Source organism: Notamacropus eugenii, chromosome 6 (genome assembly GCF_028372415.1).
Source record: "Notamacropus eugenii isolate mMacEug1 chromosome 6, mMacEug1.pri_v2, whole genome shotgun sequence".
In the NCBI taxonomy this organism is placed as follows: Eukaryota; Metazoa; Chordata; class Mammalia; order Diprotodontia; family Macropodidae; genus Notamacropus; species Notamacropus eugenii.
This window is the reverse complement of record NC_092877.1, coordinates 354,225,169-354,238,584: the sequence shown is the minus strand read 5'-3', so window position 1 is coordinate 354,238,584 and position 13,416 is coordinate 354,225,169.

The following is a 13,416-nucleotide window of genomic DNA, read 5'->3' as shown; positions in this document are numbered from 1 at the left end:
CTTGTTCCTCATAGAGATGCTCTATCCAAGCTAATAAGCGATTCTTGGAAATGACAAGGTTTGAAATACAGGATGTCTAAAAATACATCTGGAAAGAGATGACTACATAAAACGTATTCTATTAGCTCCCACCAATACACCTGAAAACCGAAGGGTGGCTTAGAATATACTCTTTAGAAATGCAGCTTTCAGAATCGCTTCTCTTTAAGCCTTGGTTTCTTTATCTGTAAGTAAGAAGATTGAACTGGGTGATTTCTGGGGGATCCTATCATATTATGGTACAAATCTGCCCCAGCCAATGCTCCTTAGCATCCTCTATGCGCAAAACACCAAGCTGCTCAACCAGTGGGGATGTGGAGAGACGGCACGTAACTAGGTCAGACATACCCAGAGACTCCTCAGAGGAGGGCTATCCAAGCAGCACCTTGCATGAGGCCCAAAGTGAACAACTCCTGAGGAACTCAGCCATCACCAGAGCCCCGTCCTATGCTTGAATCTCTGAGATTCTGTTGTCACTGCTCAGTCATGTCCAACTCTCGGTGACCCCATTTCAGGGTTTTCTTGGCAAAGATTCTGGAGTGGTTTGCCATTTCCTTCTTTATAGATGAGGAAACTGAAGCAAATGGGATTAAGTGAATTGCCATGGGTCACATAGCTAGGAAGCAGATCTTCCTGTCTCCAGGTCTGGTGTGTCTGCTGCATCACCTAGCCTAGCCAGGTTCTACTTGTTGAAGATCACAGTTCATGGAATTTGGAGCCGAGAGACCCTTTAGTTTTGACAATAGTCAGAGTGTAGGGACTCATTCCTCCTCTAGGCTGCTGTCCTCCATGTCCTGCTCTCTGGCCACCTGTGGGCTCCTGCCCCATGAGTCACAGTCCAGAAGAGACACTGGAGCACAAGACAAGGAGGAAAGCTGCTCCATCTCCCCAGTATGTGACAGACCATCTAAAACTGTGTAATCCTCAACAAGTCAACAAGGAGATTTTATTAAGTGCTTACCATGGACTGGGTACTGTGACAAATGCTAGGAGTACGGGCAGAAAGAAAGATGATCCCTGATCCCAAGGAGTTTACATTCTAATGGGGGAACACAATACCTAAAAGACAGCTGAAAAGCAGGGTGGGGAGGGGAGGAACATGGCAGGAAAAGAAGTCTGGACAGCTGGGTGCACGGACTGGAGGATTGGGTGAACTTGGATGGCATCGAGTTCCCTCCTTAAAATGGAGGTCCTAGGAAGAACCAACCAATCAGAGGAAGCGACCACATAGGTTGAGGAATCTTCCACGGTGAGAAGGCACTGGGGAAATGGTGGAGAAAGAAATCCCAAAGAATTCAGAATAGAACCCACAGAGGAGTGGAGGAGTGAACATGAATGGCCTGGGTCAGGGGTAGGGTTGTCTTTTCTTAAAATGGAGGTTCTGGGGAGAATGATCATTTAGGGAAGACAAAGGAATCTTCTGGTGTGAGAAAGTTGCATTGTCACCATTGTGTCCTCTCCCCCTTTCTTATTCTCACCACAGCCTTTAAGTGGAAGGAGGCCACCCAACACTCATTGCCTCATTATATTTCCATGTGTTTCATGGGTTGCCATGGTCAAATAACTCATCAGTCAACATTTATTGATCATTGATCATGGATGTAGAGTTGAAAAGGCCATCTAGTCCAACTCACTCACTTTACATATAGAGGAAAAAACAGAGTCTTGGGGAAAGTGGATGATGGGTGCATGGTTATACAAGTAGTAACCAGGAGAAGCAAGACTGGAAGCCAGGTCCTCTGAATTCAGAGCTGTGCTCTTCCCTCTGTACCATACTACATACAAACAATGAGCCTCTCTAGAATTAGCTGGGTTATGACTTAGACAACAGACAGAGTCAGAAACAACTGTTGTTCACAGTCTAAATGGAAGAGGGATTTCCTATAAGCATAAGGTCCTCCAGACATTCCCCTGGGATTCCTTCAATCATCTCTATACATCCCTATCCTCTGAACACTCTCAGTCTTCCATGGGTGCTCAATGGCCATGAATCTTGGCACATTGCCATCTCCAAAGAGTCAATACTGCAGGCCACCCGGAAGGCAAATGGAAAGACACAGCAGAAGCAAAATTGCTACAGTCAATTACCAGACTTGCTTGCAAAAAGTGGCAAAAAGCATCTCATTTGGGAAAAGTATGATGGCAGAAGGAGGCAGGCTGGGCCTGAAGCAAGACTGAGGGATAAGAAGTAGGTGGCCAGGTCAAGGATTGGACTGGTATCAGTGCAGTATTGATATGTTAAAAATAGGAGGGTAAATGTTGAAGGCACGTAAAAAGACTAACTGGAAAGTCCACTGTTACCAGCGGACAAGGTGAGGAGGTATGAATGGGCTAAAATCTGAACTCTTAGACAAAGTACCCACAGGAATGAGATAACACATCCATCAGAGTGTTGACAACGTATAAGGGGCCTCTCTCTAAAGGACTACCATGGTTCCAGAGTACTTTGGGACTCACCTTTTAGAGAGAGGGTCCTAAATTATCTTTGCTGAGATGCTGTCCATGAGCACATACCATAAGCGTGTACCGGAGGTCAGAGGTTTAGAAAAGAACCTGGAATCGGGGAGGAAGAAGAGGGAATGGGGTCAAGGAACAATGACCATCAAGCTAATGGTTTTCCCCTCATCCCCCCCATCCCATGCTATGCTTTGTCCTGCTGGCATTCATACCCATTGAGCTTTCCCCACCCTCATGCTGACATGGCTTTATTTCCAATCAACGCCTCTCCATGTCATCAAGTCTGAGCTAGGTACCCTCTGGCAGCCCCTCGACTCCCCTCTTTTCAGCTTCCTTTTGTGTTGTCTTCCCCATTAGATTGTAAGGTCATTGAGGGCACAGGCTGTCTGTCTTTTTCTTATTTATATTCCTGGATTTTTTCACATGCTAAGTTCTTACTCTATGTTTCTTGACTCTTACCATGACCTTGGACCTCCAGGCATTAGTGCATTAGCATCGCAGAAGCCCAATGAAGTTTCTCCTCTTTAGCTGATGCTGGTCTTTGGATTCTGATGTACTCAAACTATGGCAGCCTTGGGGGACTGGACCCCTTCTGAACCAGGAAGCAGTAGGATTCACTGGTCTAGTGATAAGCAAGTCTAGGCAGCAAGGAACATTACCTTTTTTTGTAGTCCTTTGAAGGGCTATTAAACTACGATTTCCTGCTTCCCTACAATGAGTGCAGGGTATATCTGTTCCAGGTTGGTTGAGAGGTGGTTTGACTTGAGCCTTGAATTTTGGGAGTGTTCACAATTTATTGTTCCTTTTTGCTCTTTACTCAGCATTGTATTTCAAAAGATTGTTTTTTCTCAACACCGTGTTGCATGTAGTGTGATTAATGGTTGGAGAAAAAAATCTGGGGAGGGGGAAATAGGGATTTGGAGCAGAATTTTTGTTTTGCATCACTAACATTTCTATACTCTCTTTTCCTCTCCAGTAAGCCATCTCTTGTAACAATAAATTAAATAGAAAGTAGGAAGAAAAAAGAAAGGGAAAAAAAGCATTTCAACAAAATTCGGCACCACATCGATTGCATCCGACAATATATGTAATGTTCCCTGTCTACAACCCTCTGCCTCTGCAAAGAGAGTACATCGGGTATATGTTCTCCTCTTTTCCCTAGAGCCAAACTTGGCCATTATAATTATACAGGATTTGACTTCATGGTTTTTTAAAAAATTCTTTCCATTTATGTTGTAGTCATTGTACGTGTGAGTGTGTGTGTGTGTGTGTGTGTGTGTGTGTGTGTGTGTGCAGTAGGATTGTTAAATCTCCCACCATTTCCAAGGCTAATAGACTGGAATTATCCCTAAACCCCTTCTGACACTTGGCTGAATGCTGACCCTTTGGGACCTCCTTTCCCTTTCAAAACTGCAGTTTGTGGTTATTTTAAACTAATTTCACCTGCACAAAAATGTCTGGTTTGGGGAGTTCATGCAGTGTGCTTCATTCCGTCTGACACTCCCCTCTAGGGGCAGCCTAGCTCCTGGGCCGGCTAAGATTGACTCATCTATAATATCACTTCATTAATTCAGGATTGTATGATTTCATCCTCATTCATTCTACTGTCACTAAGTCAGACTGCCCCAACCCTACTCTGCCTCAGCAGACTTTCTTCATGAGATGCTGATTTTTTAAAACATCATTACCTTTGATTTCCACTCCGATTCTCCTCCCCCACCTCCACCCAGGGACAATTCTAGATGCTTGGAAAGTCCTTGCTTTATGAATTATGAGGAGGTGGAGCAGAGTGGTTGGGGAAGTCGGCTAGACAGCCATGCCCATATCATGAAATGCCAATTACGAGAAACAGCTCCAGTAGAAATTTTCAACTGAAGAGTCTAATTAAGAATGTCCATCTCCCTTCCTGACAGGATTATTTAATCCAGCAAACAGGAATAGCCACCAGCCTGCTGAATAATAGAAAATGCTTTTGGCAGCAACAAACTCTACATGTGTCAAAAATAGAGGAATAACACGATCCTCATCCTTGAAGACAGCCTGTTTTAAACCCCCAAAGGGAAGGGTGAGTCCATTTACATCTTAGGTTTATGAAATAGTACAAATTAATATCACACACACTCCTGGCTCATTTTGGCAAAAATCAAGTTACATTTCTGCCAGCAAGCCTCCCACCTCCCCCTTTAATTTTGAAGCCTGTTTTTATTTGAAGAGAAATTAAATCCTTATGTCTCTGATTCATTTACACTTAACTCATCTAAATGTTTTATGACAGAAGCTTTTGGAATGTCTCTTTTCCCCCTTTCAAGTCTTAAAAAAAAACCCCACTAAAGACAGTAAGAAACCAGTTCACTTCCAACATTCTACAATTTCCAAATTCTAACATGACTAATCCCGCTTTGAGTCATAAATAATTAATAATGTAGTTGTCATGCCTATGAGAAGTGAGATTGGCTTTTATTTATTTATTTTTTGTTTTCAACATTCACTTCCATAAAATTTTGAGTTCCAAATTTTTTCCCTATCTCTCTCCTCTACCCCCACCCCAAGACAGCATGTAATTTGATATAGGCTCAACACATACATTCATATTGACCCTATTTTTAAAAATGATTTATTTATGTTCTGGAGTGAAATTGAAAGGAAAGGGGAAAGGAGGAAAGTCGTCTTTCCTCTTGTTGTTGAAGCAGGCAATGCCAGCCAGGACCAGACACTCTTCCTCTCTTCTCCTCTGGTTAGGTCATTTCTGTTACCCAGTCACCACCTGTAATTTCATTCCTCTAGCGTTGTCTCTGAATGTGTATGGGGGCAGGGAGGATGACTGAATGAACCAGCCCTCGGGGAACCAAGAAAGAGCTCAGCCTTGTCTCAGACAGCAAAATGGCACCTGAAGTCATCTTGGCTTAAGGATCAGTAGGAAAACCTCAGTCATTTTAGTTCTAGCTTCTGGGCATTTTACCCCAAATGAATGTAGTAAAATCATATGACTCTTCCTAGTTTAGCTCCACCCCCAGCCAGGAGAAAGGCTGGTGGTTTCTGTATCTTTGTATATCAAAACCAAACCCTGTTCCTACCTGCTGTAGGTTCTGCTCACAATTAAGGACATATATGAATCTTCCCCCCTCCTCATCTTCTTCTTCTTCTTGTCCTCCTCCTCTTCTCCTCTTCTTCTTCTTCTTTTTCTTCTTCTCCCCTTCCTCCTCCTCTTCTTTCTTTTTCTCCTCTTCCTCTTCTCCCTCTTCCTCTTCTCCCTCTTCCTCTTCCTCCTTCTTCTCCTCCTCTTCTTCCTCTTTCTCCTCCTCCTCCTCTTCTTCTTCTCCTCCCCTCCTCTTCTCCTTGTCCTTCTTCTTCTTCTCTGCCTTCTTCTTTTTCTCCTCTTCCTCTTCCTCCTCCTCCTCCTCCTCCTCCAGTTCTTCTTCTTCTTCACATATTTTCTCCCTTATACTCACAGCCTGGAGTCTAACAAGAGGCAGAATTCCTTGTCTTTCTTGCCCCAAGAACAATCAATGGTGACTTTCAGGAGAAACCCATGATAGCTGATAACCACCCCTAATGTATGGCTCTTTAGTGGTTTGCAAAGCACTTTCTATATAGTTCTTTATTGGATCCTTAGAACAACACTGAGGTAGGTTCTATACTTATCCCCATTTTGTAAAGGAGAAAACAGGCACAGAGAAGTTAAATGATCTGCCCAGGGTCCCACAAGTAGTAAAGGTCTGAGGCTAGATTTAACTTGGGTCTCCCTAGCTCTAAATCTGCACTCAGTTTCTTACAACAATTAGCTGCCTAGAAACACATGGCATGTCCAGGGTGACTGAGGGGAAAATTTCATGAATCTATTTCTTTTTTCTGAGCACTGGTCAGAGATTAGACTATCCATGCAAATCAAGATTTTCCAAGGTTGAAAGTTCCTGAGTTCAAAGCATCAGGGCACTGGACCTCAGAAGGAAAGAAGGCTTTTTTAGCAATGCAACCCACCAGAAGATGACCCTGCAGCTGAAGGACAAAAGTCATGGCATGAGTGACCAGGAGATTTGGACCTTGTCAATCTTCCATGCAATGTCTGTGCTGCTCAGATAGAACCACGGTCAGTCAATAAGTATTTGTTAAGGACCTACTATGCGTCAGTCACTGTGCTAAGCACTAGGCTTACTAAGAAAAGCTCCACAGCCCCTGACTTCAAAGAGCTCAGTCTAATGGGGGAGCTAATGGGAATTATTTATTTAGCAGCACCCTGATTTATGTTCCAGAGGGAGTCTAGTAAGTCTAGGGGATTGTTTCAGTGATTTATGTTTCTATAATTATTCAAGGTGCCTGGGAATCCTTTGCATCGGGTATTTTATGCCATGAGTGACATAAAGCAGCCGTATGGTTCATTGACAGTCTTATGTTGGATGTAGGGACCCTGTTATCCACTTTTGTGGAAACCTAGACTTCAGCCATACAGAAAGAAGCTTTATTTGAGCCATTTTCTTAGAAGGGGTAATAGCCAAAGAGAGAACCTGGTCCTGTTAGGAGTCAAGGCCCATTGGATTAAAGTTCTTTTGGGGCCTCTGGGTCACAGATGAAACTATAATACAAAACAGAATATTATAAATGTATAGGAGGTAGCATGCTAATGTCAGGAGAATATGACCACATAAACCCCAACTTGGTCTTATCTGTAAAAAATATCATACATGTTATTTGTCCATGAGGTGAAGCTGGAGGTGGCAAGCACCACCAATTCCCAAATGCCTATGTGGGAGAAAGGACAACTTTGGGGACTGGAAGTTTCTTCCATCACCAGAAATGCTACACTCTGGGCCTCGTGATTAAATGAGGCTGTTGGGTTTTGTTTGGCGGCTAGGGCCATGTTCCATTCACAGTGGGCACCCCATGACTAACAGCTGTTGGACACGGAGGCACTGGAAACTGTTTTGTCAGTCAGGAAAAACGGAGTCATCCAACCAGCTCCAGAGAATTCTGGTCTGTTCTTTAAAGTGTTTCTTTATGCAGAAGTTTTTCCTTCATCATCAGGAGAAATTTTTTTCAAAACATGGTGTTAGATAGATCCTTAAGGAGTTTCTTGGGAAGCATAAACCAGGTAACTTTATTCCTCAGGTGGTAAGGTCACACCTCAACTTTCTGGGTGTCCATGGGTTGGGTTTTTTTCCTTTAGCCTAACATTTTGGGAGATGCAGCAGGAACAGGACCAGAACCAGGAGCAGCAGCATCATGACAGAGGAGAACAAAACATACTTAGGATTCTTAGTAATTTTCAAGAGTGTAAGAAAACAAGCATTTATTAAACACCATTTATTAAGCATGGCAGGCACTGAGCTAAGTGCTTTACAGTTATTATCTCATTTGATGCACACAACAAAGCTGGGAGAAAAGTGCAATTATTATCCCCATTTTACAATTGAGGAAACTGAGTGAGGCCCAGGATCACACAGCTAGGATGTGTGTGAGACAGGATTTGGACTCAGGCCTTCCTGACTCCATGTCTAGCACTCTATCCACTGTGCCACCTAGCTGAGAACAAAAAGTTGGAGAAGAACTATATGACACCCAACTTCTTCTCTTATATGGAAAGCTTCTTGAGGACAGCGATCACATGTTATTTTTTCTTTGAATCTCCCTTTGGTTGCTACTATGGAGCACTGCACAGAGTGAATGTAAATGTTTGCTGAAAAAAATGAATGAACAGGAAAAATGTGAGATTGTGTGAAAAGGACTTCAGTGTTATTATAAGAGCAATAGAGGATCAGCCCTTAGAAGCTTGGACAGCCTTCTTTATGATGAATAACCTGTGTGGAAGAGCCTGGGGAAATGGCTCCTGGAAAGGTAGGATGATTTATAATGGAAGATTCCTGCTTCCTCATTCAGAGGAGACCCAAACATTCTGTACCTGGGTCTGCAATGATAACCCCAAGGTAAAGTTACAGACTTTAGATTGGCTGCTGAGCTGGGACAGGGGTGCTTTTGAAGAGCAACAACCAGCCAAAGGGAACCTCTTTCTCTACTTCCTGGAGTACTCTCTGGTGAAGTATTTCTCCCAAAGAGTCTCTGGAACCCTATGTATCTTTTCCCCAAGAAGTTCTGGCACCCACCCCACCCCTTGCAGAGGTATGAGAATAGTCTTGGCTAATCTTAGTTAATCAGGAATCACATTTCCTTCTGCATGTCCGGCTGTGTGCCAAATGCCCAAGGCTTGGTTGGAAGCCTGATGTTCCCCCCTGGGCCAAAACATCTTGCAGTCCCTTGTGACAACCAGTGAATGGTAAGCTTGAATATTCTACCTTCACACGATAAACACAAGCATCAGTGTTTTAAAGCAATGAGGATGATTTTCTTGGTGTCACAGGCAACCAACCTGTGATATGGTCAGAAATAAAGAAAACGAATGCACATTAATGATATTTGCCTACTTTATTGTTTGACATTCACAATTCATGTAATATTCATTGCACTTTGCCAAGCATCACCTGCAGTCAGTATTCCCAAGTAACATGCACAGTTCAAGAATACGTGATGATCCATAGTACAAAGAAATTAATTATAAACAACAAAGCAAAGCATGACTAAGAAAGCAAAGCTAAAGCTAGCTGTAATGATGGGCATTCATCCTTCCTTGCTGAAGAAGACCACGCCATCAGAGAAATGATGACATGACTTGCACTTGACTTTGTTTTGAGTGAGGGAGGGCTGTGCAGGTCACCAGCCTCACTTCTCCTCCAGAGTCATCTGAATCCAGTGACCAGATATTCATCAGGATGCCTGGAGATGACCCAGGATGAGGTAACTGGGGTTAAGTGACTTGCCGAAGGTCACACAGCTAGTGGGTGTCAAGTGTCTGAGGTGAGATTTGAATTCAGGTCCTCCTGACTCCTACCCTGGTGCTCTATCCACTGTACCACCTAGCTGCCTCAATAATGATATATCAATAGACCTATATTAAAAAATGCCCCATACCTAGAAGCATTAGTCTTGCATATATAAAATGACTAACAGGTCATTACTATAGAGTAAACATAAGACAAAACAGTCAAATGAACATGTTAGCATGATAAAGGAACATGATAAGCAAACAGACCCAGACACGCGGTAACAGGCAAGTCATCACCTGGGGCAGTCTCTAGCATTGTTGCCCAGCTACATGTCTAACTATTTCTTCAGGTGTCTCATGATGTCACAAATTAGTCAAGTGACTTGTCTGCTGGGTCCAGTTTCCTCATCCCTGACTGATCTCTCTGTTCTTATACTAGCAGACTAATGAACCATTAGCATCATTATAGGCTTGTAAGACTACAAGGTCTGGTAGAGGGACAGTTGGCTGTCAGTATGGTTTTTTTAAAATTAATCAATCAACATTTATTAAGCGCCTATTATGTACCAGGAACTGTGCTAAGGATTGGGAATGCAAAAAAGGCAAAAGACAGTCCCTACCCTCGAGGACCTTACAATCCAGTGGGGGAGACAACGTGCAAACAAATATATACAAAATAAGCTATATTCCGGATAAATAGGAAATGATGAATAGAGGGAAGACACTGGAATTAAGAAGATTTGGAGGAAGGCTTTCTGTAGAAGGTAGGTTTTAGCTGGGACTTAAAAGAAGTCAAGGAGGTCATCATCAGTGAAGGAGGGAGGAGCATTCCAGACATGGGGGCCAGTCTGTGAGAATGCCTACAGCTGAGAAATGAAGGAGGCCAGTGTCACTGGACTGAAGAGTATGTGATGGGGAATAAAGTAGAAGAAAGGCGGGAGGGAGTTACCTTGTGAAGGGCTTTGAATGCCAAAAAGAGAATTTTATAGTTGATCCTGTTGGTGATAGGAAGCCATTGGAGTTTACTAAGTAGAGGGGTGATAGGATCTTGTTTTTAGGAAAATCACTCTAGTAGCTGAATGGAGGATGGACTGGAGTGGGAAAAGGCTTGAGGCAGGCAGACCCCCCCCCCCCGCCAGTGACTAGTACAGTAGCCCAGGCATGAGATGATGAGGATCTGTACCAGGGTGGGGGCAGTGTCAGAGGACAGAAGGGGACCTAGTGGGGAGACATCCCAGAGGTGAAATTGATAGGTTGTGGCAGTAGCTTGGGTATGAAGGGTGAGAGATAGTGAGGGGCTCAGGATGACTCCCAGGTTGGGAGTCTGGAGGCTGGGAGGATGGTGTTGCTCTTTACAGCAACAGGGAAGGTGGCAGGGGATAAGATTTTGGGGAAAGATGATGAATTCTGTTTGGGACGTATTGAGTTTGAGATGCCTACTAGACATCCAGTTTGCAATGTCTGAATGTAATTGGAGATATGAGACTGGAGGACAGCAGAGAGATTGGGGCAGGATAGGTTGATTGAAGGTTCATCAGCATAGAGGTGGTCATTAAATCCATGGGAGTTGATGAGATCACCAAGTGAAGTAGTATGGAGGGAGAAGAGATTGGGACCCAGGGCAGAATCCTGAGGGACTCCGAGGTTAGAGGCATGATTTGCAGGAGGCTCCAATCAAGAGCACTGAGAAGGATTGGTCAGATAGGAGGAGAACCAAGAGAGAGGGATGTCCCAAAAACCTAGAGAGAAGAGGACATTGAGGAGGAGGGAGTGATGAGCAGTGGGCAAGGCTACAGAGAGGTCAAGGACAATGAGGATTGAGAAAAGGCCACTGGATTTGGCAACTAAGAGACAATTAGTAACTTTGCATCATTAATAAATATATTTCTTCTCCAGGGGTTAAATCAGCTCCCTAGGATTCTTTGTAGCAGTCTGAGCCACAAAAGGACTGGCCTCTAGGCTTAGTCCTGCTGCCCGACCATGGTATACATCATCTCCTTTACTGGAAATAAGATTTTCAAAGCCCATATTTGGGTCAGAAAGCTTTGACAGAACTGGTGGACAGTCTGTCCTTTTGCTCAACCTTTGTTGAGTTAGATGTCCATCAATTCTCTCCACCTGCTCATTAGAAAGCTATGAGAAATCGGTAGTTTTGATAAATAGTAATCATAACGACCATCACCACCCTGAATTCTCTGAGGATATTTTATAAACAGGCAAGTGACCCAGTCTCTCAAGAATTCTGTGCAGGTTAGCTTTCCATAGATCAATTACCTTGTGAGCCTCTTGAATGCTAAGGTTTCCCCATTATACTAGAAATCACCTTTAGATGGATTTAATTCCATTTTGGATGTATTCTGTCTTTAGTCTTTCCTATCATGAAGGAAATAATTTAATACCACCAATTCCCAGAAGGTGTTGGGGCCTTAATGTGTCTCTGCCTCAGTAGCATCTGCATTTTGGTAAAGAATGACTTGTAGAATCAATACTTACCCAACAGAAAGGGATCTTAATGATGGAAATTCTGAAAGTGTGAGTGTAAGCTATCTCAAATCTCTCCAGTTTGGCTTCTGCCTTCTCTGCCAGTCATCTCAGCCACTTCTTTCCTTGAAGGATGGTCTCTGGGTCCAGGGCTGCATGTGGAATGCCTCTGCTTAAGGGTTAGGATGTTTAAAGCAACTCAGTCCTGGGACAAATGAGGCAAAGTATGGGATTGTGGGACTGCTCCTGGAATCAAGGTGGAAAAGAGATAGATCTCGGTGCTAGTCCTATCTCTTCTACAAACTTCAAAAGAACTCTCGGCCAATGGATCTTGCCTTTTGGGCCTCAATTTCCTCCTTGGACAGATGAGCAAATTAGAGGAGATGCTCTCCAGGATCCCTTTCAGCTTTAAGCCTGAGGATAGTTCAATGATACTTAAGAACTGAGCAAATGGAATTGGACTGGTTGTTCTCTAAGATTCTATGAGTTTAGCAAGATTTCAACTCATGAAGATAAGCCTTCACTTAATCCTGTTTGCCTCAGTTTCCTCTTCTGTAAAAATGAGCTGGAGAAGGAAAGGGCAAGCCACTGTAGTAACTTTGCCAAGGAAACCCTAAATGGGGTCACTTGAAATCAGACACAAGAGAATAAGTGATGAATTTAGCTCTCTAAACTACTCTCAGGTAAGTAGCCCTTCCTTTGTTGGGGGGAGGGGAAAGGAGGCAGGATTGGACTTTTCTGGCCCAGCGGTTTGGTGGAGGCTGGGAACAGGGAGAAGGGGGACAAGGAGGCACTCCCTGGGTGGCGGTTGTTACAGCCACCCTGGCCCCAGTCTCAACCCCCATCCCACCTTGGTGGTCTCTATAGGCAGTAGGGTTGGCACAATGCCCCAGTGCAGAGGTGAGCTCAGGAGCTGCCTCGTTTGCCAGTATGGTGGGCAGGCAGGTAGCTGGCAGCCCAGCTTGAGGCAAGAAATTAGGGTCCTGTCTCCAGCCTGAGCATAGGACAGCGTTGCCCAGGACCTCAGATAGTGGCTGTCCCACTGATGGCTCCTCTGAGGAGGGGCCAGAACCAACCTGGCGCCACGGGGGACACATAAATTGCTCCTACTTTTCCCCACTTGGCTTCTGAGGCTTTAGGGATCTGTCCAGCTTATATGGTAGGCCCTGAGGGAGGAAAATTTAAAAAAAAAAAAAAGGTACTTCTTGACTCCTCCAAAGCCTACCAATGGGGAATGGAGGGGTGAAGTCTGCCTGCATGATGTGGGATTTTCATAAATTCAGAGAATGGTAAAACGGAAAGGGACCTTAGAGATGACTTAATGTTTCACTATGAGGTTAGCTGGCTCTGGAGTTCTAGGGCTTGGGTTCAGATGCTACCTCTTAGTATACCTGTAGAATTTTGGACAAGTCATTTTAGTTTCCTATTCTTCAGTTACTTCAACTTCAAGATTAGGGTTTTGGGTTCGATGGCCCCTTCCAGCTGGAGATCCCTTCCCTCCAGTCTTCCCACAGATGAGGATGTGAGGACGCTGAGACCTGGAGACTGGAAGTAACTAGCTCAAGGTCACACAGAAAGTTAGTGGCAGGTCTAGTACTTGAACCCAGGTCTTCAGAATGAATTTCATT